General features: G+C 40.2%; 1 pseudogene; it reads right to left on the bottom strand.

Annotated features, from left to right (window-relative positions):
* Window positions 1–4,165: 4,165 nt before the first annotated feature.
* Window positions 4,166–8,100, bottom strand: LOC116094648 (annotated as a pseudogene).
* Window positions 8,101–8,528: the final 428 nt, after the last annotated feature.

Below are 8,528 nucleotides of genomic sequence, written 5' to 3'. Positions count from 1 at the left end.
ACCTGCAGCTTCACATTTTGAGAAGTCAATAGAGGCCATTGGTGAAGGTGCAGCTTCAGTTGCAATGGGTGATCCAGTGTTGAAAGGGTCATGCTTAAGACTTGGCATCATGTGGCAGGATTACAGTCCCTGAAGAGAGGCCAGGAGAGGCTGTTGATGAAAGTATAGCCTCAGCTGAAATGGAGAACCTAGGACATTGGAAATGCTAGGACCATCTGCTGTCCACCAAGGACAATAGAGCCAGCCTGAGCCCATTAGGCATGCTACATGGGCTATAGATGACGACAAAACTGGGACTACAGAAGACTTTTGGAGCCCACAGGAATGTGGATAAAGTCCAGATACTGGATACTGAATTATTTACAGTGTTGAAGTTTGTATTTGCTTTAATTGGATTGCAACACTGCCCTTAGCATTCTCTTTTGCAATAAAAAGTATGTAACTTATTTTTAATAGAATTTTATATTTGAAAGACTTTAGAATTTTGAAAACATGTTGACTATTTGAAAGAGAATGAACTTTTAATATGTTTGAATTTTTAAAAAGACTTTGGAACTTTCAAAATTACACTATTTTAAATTGTGACATTAACATAAGATCTTGAGTACAAAAAAGAAAGTGAAAGTTATGGTTTAATAGTGATGTATTTGTGTGTTAACAAAAGATCAAATATTCTTGTTATATTTTCTCAACTTGACACAAGTTGGTATCACCTGGGAAGAGGGAAACTTAACTGAGAAAATGTCCCCATCAGATAGGCCAGTAAGGCAAGCCTGTGGAACATTAATCTGTAGATTAATGATGTGGAAAGACCCAGTCTATCCCTTGGCACATGGTTATGGGTTGCATAAGAAAGAAAGCTGAGAAAGTCATAAAGACAAACTAGTAGGTCTCATTCCTCCATGGCCTCCACTTCAATTCCTTCTCCAGTTTCCTGCCTTGAGTTCCTGCCCTGACTTCCCTCATGTAATGGACTGTGATTAGAAGTTGTAAGTCAACACTTTCTTTGCCCAGTTGTTATTGGTCATGATTTTATATCACAGGAATAGAAAGCAAACTGTGATATCAGGTAAAACAAATATAGTAAGCAGAATAGTAAATAATGTATATGATAGAACAGAAGGAGAATACAAGGAGCAATAAGTTTAAGAGGGATGGAGACAGGGGGATGGAATAATGAGTTAACCCAAACTAAGAATATGTGAAGAAGCCTTATAAAACCTAATTTGTAAGGTAATTTAACAATATAGTTTTTTAATCCATTTGAATAGATGTCCCCCACATTTGTGAATAGTCCTGCTCCCAGAAGACATGGATTATGGAATAAAAATCTCAGTAATGCAAACAATCAACTGTGAGTGTTCAACTATAAATGGGACATCTAATATCAATCTGTACCCTAAATGCTCAGGGAGCATTATGGACTAAAGCTAGAAAAAAAGCCAAACATAACAGCTGAAAGACAAGAAGAGTGAAATCTCCTCTGGGTCGTGCCATGACTGTTACACACATGAACCCACAGCAGCCTACCACTACAAGGCCTCCCCAAGATCAAGCCAGTTAAAACATCCATCATAGATGGGGGAGGGGTTCCTGAGCTATTTACAGTTGATAGCTGTTGAAGAAGGCAAAGTCAGTTTTCTTCATAACTAGCAGGTTCCTCATGCCCTAGTAGATGACCCCACAACTATGTGTGTGTATGCAGTACTAATTGAATTTAATGGGTCAAAATCAACACATAAATAATTATAGGAGTGCCAGAAGTTAGAAGGGAGATTTGTTGGAGTCCTGGGTGAGGGAGTTCAATGAGGAAATGAAGCATGGGGTATGTTCAAGATACATTATACACATGTGTAAAATTTTGGAAGAATATATAAGCATTATTAAAAATAGGAAATAAGATATTTGAAAGTGACAAAAATAAACCATAATATACAATCAAAAGGCAAAATATAATAAAAGTTCATTAGATTAAAAATGTTTCATCATTCAGCACTGTTTTTGTGGCAGAATAGATTTGAGTTCTTATCCTCCCTGTGAGGTTCCATGTAGCAAATATTTTTATTATTAGAGCCATGGTGAAATGTCTTTGAACTCTATATCCTGTTGTATTGACCTATCAGGATTACAGGTATGTGGCATCAAGCCCAGCTTAAAATCTTTCTCTATAAATTGGTCTTACTACATCCTCCCATTTGAGCCATGTCTTTACAACAGACTGTTAAAGAATAGCCACACCTTTTTCATTAGTAATCTTCTAATTGTATAGCATTTGTTATTGGCCTGTTGTTAATGAGCATAACATTCCTCCAGTCTATGTTTCCATCTTAAACAAGCCGTGTGTGTGTGTGTGTGTGTGTGTGTGTGTGTGTGTGTCTAGGTATTGAATGATCTAAGCTCACTTCCCTCACTAACATAAGGCATTCAAACTCAGCTTTTATTTGGTAGTTTTGTGTAGATTTCAGGTCTCTATGTTCTCAGTTGTATAACTCTGTAATGTTACTACTAAAGGTTATGTACCTATCTATGGCCCTGTCTTATTCCTCTCCTTATTGCAAGGTCTTTTTTCTTTCTAACTTTTCGATCCTTGTATGTTTACCCTTGACTTTGATTAATAAAGTTCAATTAATATTTTGATCCCTTTCAGGAACTTGCTGGGTTTGTCAGAACTTGCTGGGGTTTTCTTTGTTTTTTGTAGCAGTGATTCATTACTTCTCATAGGCTTGTACAAAGCCAGTTCACGCTGATCTTCCATCCTGGTTTTCATATGTCTTGTATGCAGTAGAAGTACACCATGGAGAAAGAAAAAAGAGAACCAATGTGAACTCCCCTTTATCTGAAGCTTCCAGGGTTCTATACTGCCATACCTGATCATTAGCAATTCATTACAATACTCAGCTAGTTTGTTCTAACACATTTTCATAGTGTTCCCTGTTCTCAAGTTACACGTGGATTTATGCATCCAGCTTTTCCCTAGAGAGGCTGAATCCTGTATGGAATTAAGTCTACCTCAGATGTTTGACAGATTCAAGTGACATTCTCTCTCTCTCTCTCTCTCTCTCTCTCTCTCTCTCTCTCTCTCTCTCTCTCTCTCTCTCTCTCTCTCCTCTCTCTCTCTCTCTCTCTCTCTCTCTCTCTCTCTCTCTCTCTCTGTGTGTGTGTGTGTGTGATCCTTAACATAATGGGAAATACAATTCTTTCCAAATAAGTATAGCTTACATAGATGGCAGTCACCTCTTCACTCTGAAGCTTCCTTATCCTTCAGACTCTATTACTCTATTGGAGGAAATACTTCTGTTTCAGGTTAATAATGCATTAAAAATAAGTCCTCTAGTATGGGGGAAATATTCTGCTCACTTGCATTTGTTGCATGAACAAATAGTAATAGAGGAGCTTAGTTATATATTAGCAGTTAATTCTTGGGATATGGTATGTTTTTTTTTTAAAGATCATCAAATGACTTTATTGTAAAACATCCACTATTTATTAGTAGTTTTTTGTTTCTAAAAGCACAAACATGAGAACTGAGCAAGGCGCCAAGAGTGACTCATCCCTGCAGATGGGGACATGCCAGGACAGAAGCTGTGGGGCTTTCTGTGCACCCCAAATCTCAGCTTCCTCACTAACTCCAGAGCTCCAACACTACCTCTGACAAGGAAAGGAAACCACTAAGATTCCAAGCACAGGAAAGTCACAACAACCTTAAGGCCACTGATGCCGTCACACGTTCCAGTCTATAACTCTAGCATATCAAAACCCACCGACCAACAGCTGCTCCCACTGACCCTTGCTGTCCTGACCAGCTAGCCTCCAGCCTGGCTTCTGCATACCACAGAGCTCAAGCGCTAACATCCACATGGAGTGTCTGTGTTCAAGTATAAAAGTTCGTTCACAGGACAGTCCAAGTCACTGTAGTACTTAAACCTCTGTAGCGTCTAGTGAGGTCACACCCTTCAACAGGCTGGTCAAAGGTGACACAATCCATGAGCAAATATGGGTGGGTGACTGTCCCACCACCAAACTTGCTCTCCATCCAATGTGGACACCACCAAAGTCAAGGCCAAAATGTTGACATCAGTAATGACATGGTTGACTAAAGTTATATTCCTATGAACTAGGAATCCATTTTGTCCTTAAATAGAGCTTTCCAATATCTGGCATATTCTTATGAAGCATCTTGGGATGGCAATGGAGGATCCTGGCTTTCAGGTTCTGGAGGGGGAGCTGGCACAACTTCTTTTTTCTGGGTGGCCATGAACTCATGTCCCGCTCGCTCTATCTGTGGCCTGAAGATGGGGTTTTAGTTTGGGGTCTACCATTTGAGAAATGATCCTGTCCACTCCTGCTTGCAACCTGCCTGAATGAACCACGTTCTGCCTCAGCCCATTTCGCCACTGTCTCTTGTTCAGTGCAGGATTCCATTCCTGTTTGTCCAGATGTGTTGACAGAAAATTATCCACCTTCTGCCTCAGATTCTGATAAGCTGGCTTAGTGTGTCCACGTAGGCCAGGCAGTCCTGGCAGAAGCTGTCAAACAAGCCATGGCTCTTGAGCTGCTCCACTCTGAGAGCAATGAGCTGCGGGGCTCCCTGAGGCAGCAAAATGGGATTGATGTGGCCGCTTGCCCCACTCGAGCTCCGTCCGGAGGCCTGGACCCACCGCGCAGGCTCCCGCCCTGTCCACCACGACCACACCCCATGCCCGCGCCAGCGCCCTCTGCAGCTCCTCCAGGAGCCATGGGCATAGCTGCAGACACAGAGGTGGGGGCTAAGGAGGCGACAGGGTGGGAGAATGCAGGGTCCAAGGTGCTGCCTGCCTGCCGCGCTACTGCACTCCGGGATTTGGTATCTTTAATAATTGCTTTTAATCATTCCTCACCTCAGATGTTGCTTAGGTTCTATTTCAAATTTGCTGGAAACAAATCATTGAAATTCACTGTCTTACAAAAGAAATTGGTAATTCACATTATCAGTGCCAGAATGGTATTCCTAATTATCTATTCATTGTATGTTCTTGTTTTTATCTCAGGATGCAGTGATAGAGCCAAAGTGTAACATAAAAGGAACTATTCAATTCTTGCTGCAATTGCTTATTCTCAAGTATCATCCTACTGTTAAATTGATCAGAATGGGAACACAGTGTAAACAGCATTTAGTAAGAGCAATATTGAAAGTATAAACCTGAAAAAGTATTAAGAAACAGGAGAGGGGTTGGAGACATGGCTCAGTGGGTAAGAGCACTGACTGCTCTTCCAAAGGTCCTGAGTTCAAATCCCAGCAACCACATGGTGGCTCACAACCATCCGTAATGAGATCTGATGCCCTCTTCTGGCACATCTGAAGACAGGTACAGTGTACGGGAGCGAGCAGAGATCCTATAATTCAATTCCCAGCAACCACATGAAGGCTCACAGCCATCTGTACAGCTACAGTCAGTGTACTCATATACATAAAATAAATAAATAAATCTTTAAAGAAAAAAGAAACAGGAGAACATAATTTCAGTAACATTTTGTTAAATGTGAAATAAAAAAAAGAAAGAAAAGGAAAAAAGAAAGAAATGTTAACCGAGAAGCAATATAAAGCAATTGTTCATTATATGGACTTTTTGTAGATATTTGAAATTTCATGCACATTTGTATCATAATACAAGCAATATGAAAAATATGAATAAATCACTAACTTTTCATTTCCTTTTAAGTACTTGAAATATCCTATCACAAAGGAAATACTATATGTGAATCATAAGTCATTTGAACATGCCATACTTCCTAACTTAGAAGTGTAATCTGTGATCAACAAAACTAGAATCAGTAAAACAAATTTAACTCACCTAGTAGATGCATTATAGTCATCCAAATTTTAATAGGATAATGTGAGTACTAAGAATAAAACTCAGTTAATTTTTACTATTTTACTAAGTCAGTATAAAAAATACAAAGATAACACAAGACACAAGATAATACAAAGATAATGTAAATGTGGTATTTGTTATTTTAACTTTTTTCTCTTTCTTTGTGATGAAGTATAGAGCCCCGCTATCTGAGCCCTCTGGTCCAAACCAAGCTGCCCTGAGCAGCTTGCTATCCAAAGAGGACCTCCATTCTCCTTCTTTCTCTCCACTACCTCCATCAGACCGGAAACTCCTGATCCTTACAGGTAAGCTTCCCTTCCCCCATCCGTCTCTGAACCTTCTTGGTCAAGCCAAGCTGCCCTGAGTAGCCTGCTAACCCAGGCGGACCTAAATTCTCCTGCTACCTCTCTGCCCACATTCATTGGACCTGAGGCTCCTGAAATATACAGACTTGCAGGTCCAGAACCATAGGATACCCTGCCACACCAGGACCATTGAGGCTCACCCCTCCCAATTCCTACTAGAACAGGAACATCCAGGGACCAAAGCCATTCAGATGGCTAAAGGCCCTCGAAAGAACACAATCAACATAAGCCAGGGCAATATGACACCTCCAAAGAACAACTACCCCACTACAGCAAGCCCTGGATATCCTAACACAACCAAAGCACAAGAAAATGACCTTAAATACAATCTTATAGATATGAACGAGGTCTTCAAAGAGAAAATGAATAAATCCTTTAGAGAACATTAGAAAATGCAACCAAACAGAGGCCTTTAAAGAGGAAACACATAAATACCTTAAAGACATACCGGAAAATACAATTAAACAGGTGAAGGAAATAAAAGTGTGCAAAACCTGTAAGTGGAAATAGAAACAAAAAAGAAAACACAAACTGAGGGAATCCTGGAGATGGGAAACCTAGGGAAGAGAACAGGAATTTCAGATGCAAGCATCACCAACATAAAACATGACATGGAAGAGAGAATCTCAGACATAGACAATACAAAGAAGAAACTAATACATCAGTCAAAAAATGTTAAATCTAACAAAATTCTTGACAGAAAACATCCAGGAAATCTGGGATACAATGAAAAGACCTAATCTAAGAGTAATAGGAATAGAAGAAGATGAAGAATCCTAGCTTCAAGGCCCAGAAAATATTCTCAACAAAATCATATGAAAGAACTTTCCCATCCTAAAGAATGAAATGCCTATAAACATACAAGAAGCTTAAGAACCCAACCCAAAAGGGTGCACAGAGCTAAACAGAGAATTCTCAACAGAGAAATCTTGAGTAGCCTAGAAGCACTTAGAAAAATGTTCAAAATACTTAGCCAAATCAAAACTTTTCTGAGGTTTCATCTTACACCCCTCAGAATGGCTAAGAAACTCAAGAGATAGCACATGCTGACAAGGATGTGGAGCAAGGGGAACACTTCTTCATTGCTGGTGGGAGTGCAAACTTGTACAACCACTTTGGAAATCACTTTGTTGGTTTCTCAGAAAACTGGGAAGAGTTGTACCCCAAGATCCAACTATACCACTCCTGGACATATACCCAAAAGATGCTCCACCATCCTACAAGGATACTTGCTCAACTGTGTTCATAGCAGCTTTATTCATAATAGCTAGATTCTGGAAACAACCTAGATGTCCCTCAACTTAAAAATGGATAAAGAAAATGTGGTATATCTACACAATGGAATACTATTCAGCTATTAAAAACAAAGATATCATGAATTTTGGAGACAAATGGATGGAACTTGAGAATATCATCCTGAGTGAGGTAACTCAGTCCCCAAAGGACATGCTTACTTACTTATAAGTAGATATTAGCCATAGAATACAGATATAATGCTACATTCCACAGACACAAAGAAGCTAAACAAGAAGGAAGGCCCAAGTGAGGTAGCTTGAATCCCACTTAGAAGGGGGAATAAAATAATCATAAGAGACACATGGAGGGAGGGAACTGAGAGGGAGGAGGGATATGGAGGGGAAGGGAGGGTAAGATCAGGTGTGGGGAAGGAACACGGAGATGATTAGATGGCCATGAAAATGAATAGAAATCTGCAGCTGTTGGGTATGAGGAGGTGGAGGGCATCTTTAGGAAGAGACAGAGAGCTGGGTTAAGGGAGATGCCCAAGAACCAATGGGCCACCTCCAATGGGGGTGGCCTTAGCTGTGACTCACAACATTGAAGATATGAAACTTGAAGAGGCCACCTCCTGTAGCCAGGAACATCGTTGGAGCAATAGGGATACCAAGGCATTCACAAAAATTTCAGCCCAAAATTTGTCCTATCTGCAAATAATGCAGGAATAGGAAAGGAAGCAGAGAGACTCAGGCAATACCACGCCCACTCATCTACAGTAAAGTCTGCAGTATCAGGCTTGAAAACCTGATCATAGACCAGAGGCATTATAACTTCAAAGGGTCTGTGCCTCCTGGGTATTCAGTCAGTCGTTGGCATCTCCTAACTCAGACGTGTTCCAGATTACTCTTTCCAATCATCAACATGCCTTCTTATTCAGGCATAAAGGTACCCCAAGAAATGATTTGTAAATAGTTAAAACTAAGATTAAATATTGTTCCCTGGCCAGCACAGCATTCCAATACATCCTGATTTATTACCAAGCTGTCGTTAGCTTGGAATTTCTCACAAGGAAACT

Source organism: Mastomys coucha, chromosome X (assembly GCF_008632895.1).
Source record: "Mastomys coucha isolate ucsf_1 chromosome X, UCSF_Mcou_1, whole genome shotgun sequence".
In the NCBI taxonomy this organism is placed as follows: domain Eukaryota; kingdom Metazoa; phylum Chordata; class Mammalia; order Rodentia; family Muridae; genus Mastomys; species Mastomys coucha.
The sequence above is the reverse complement of the archived record's forward strand: the minus strand, read 5'-3'. Positions and strand labels throughout refer to the sequence as shown.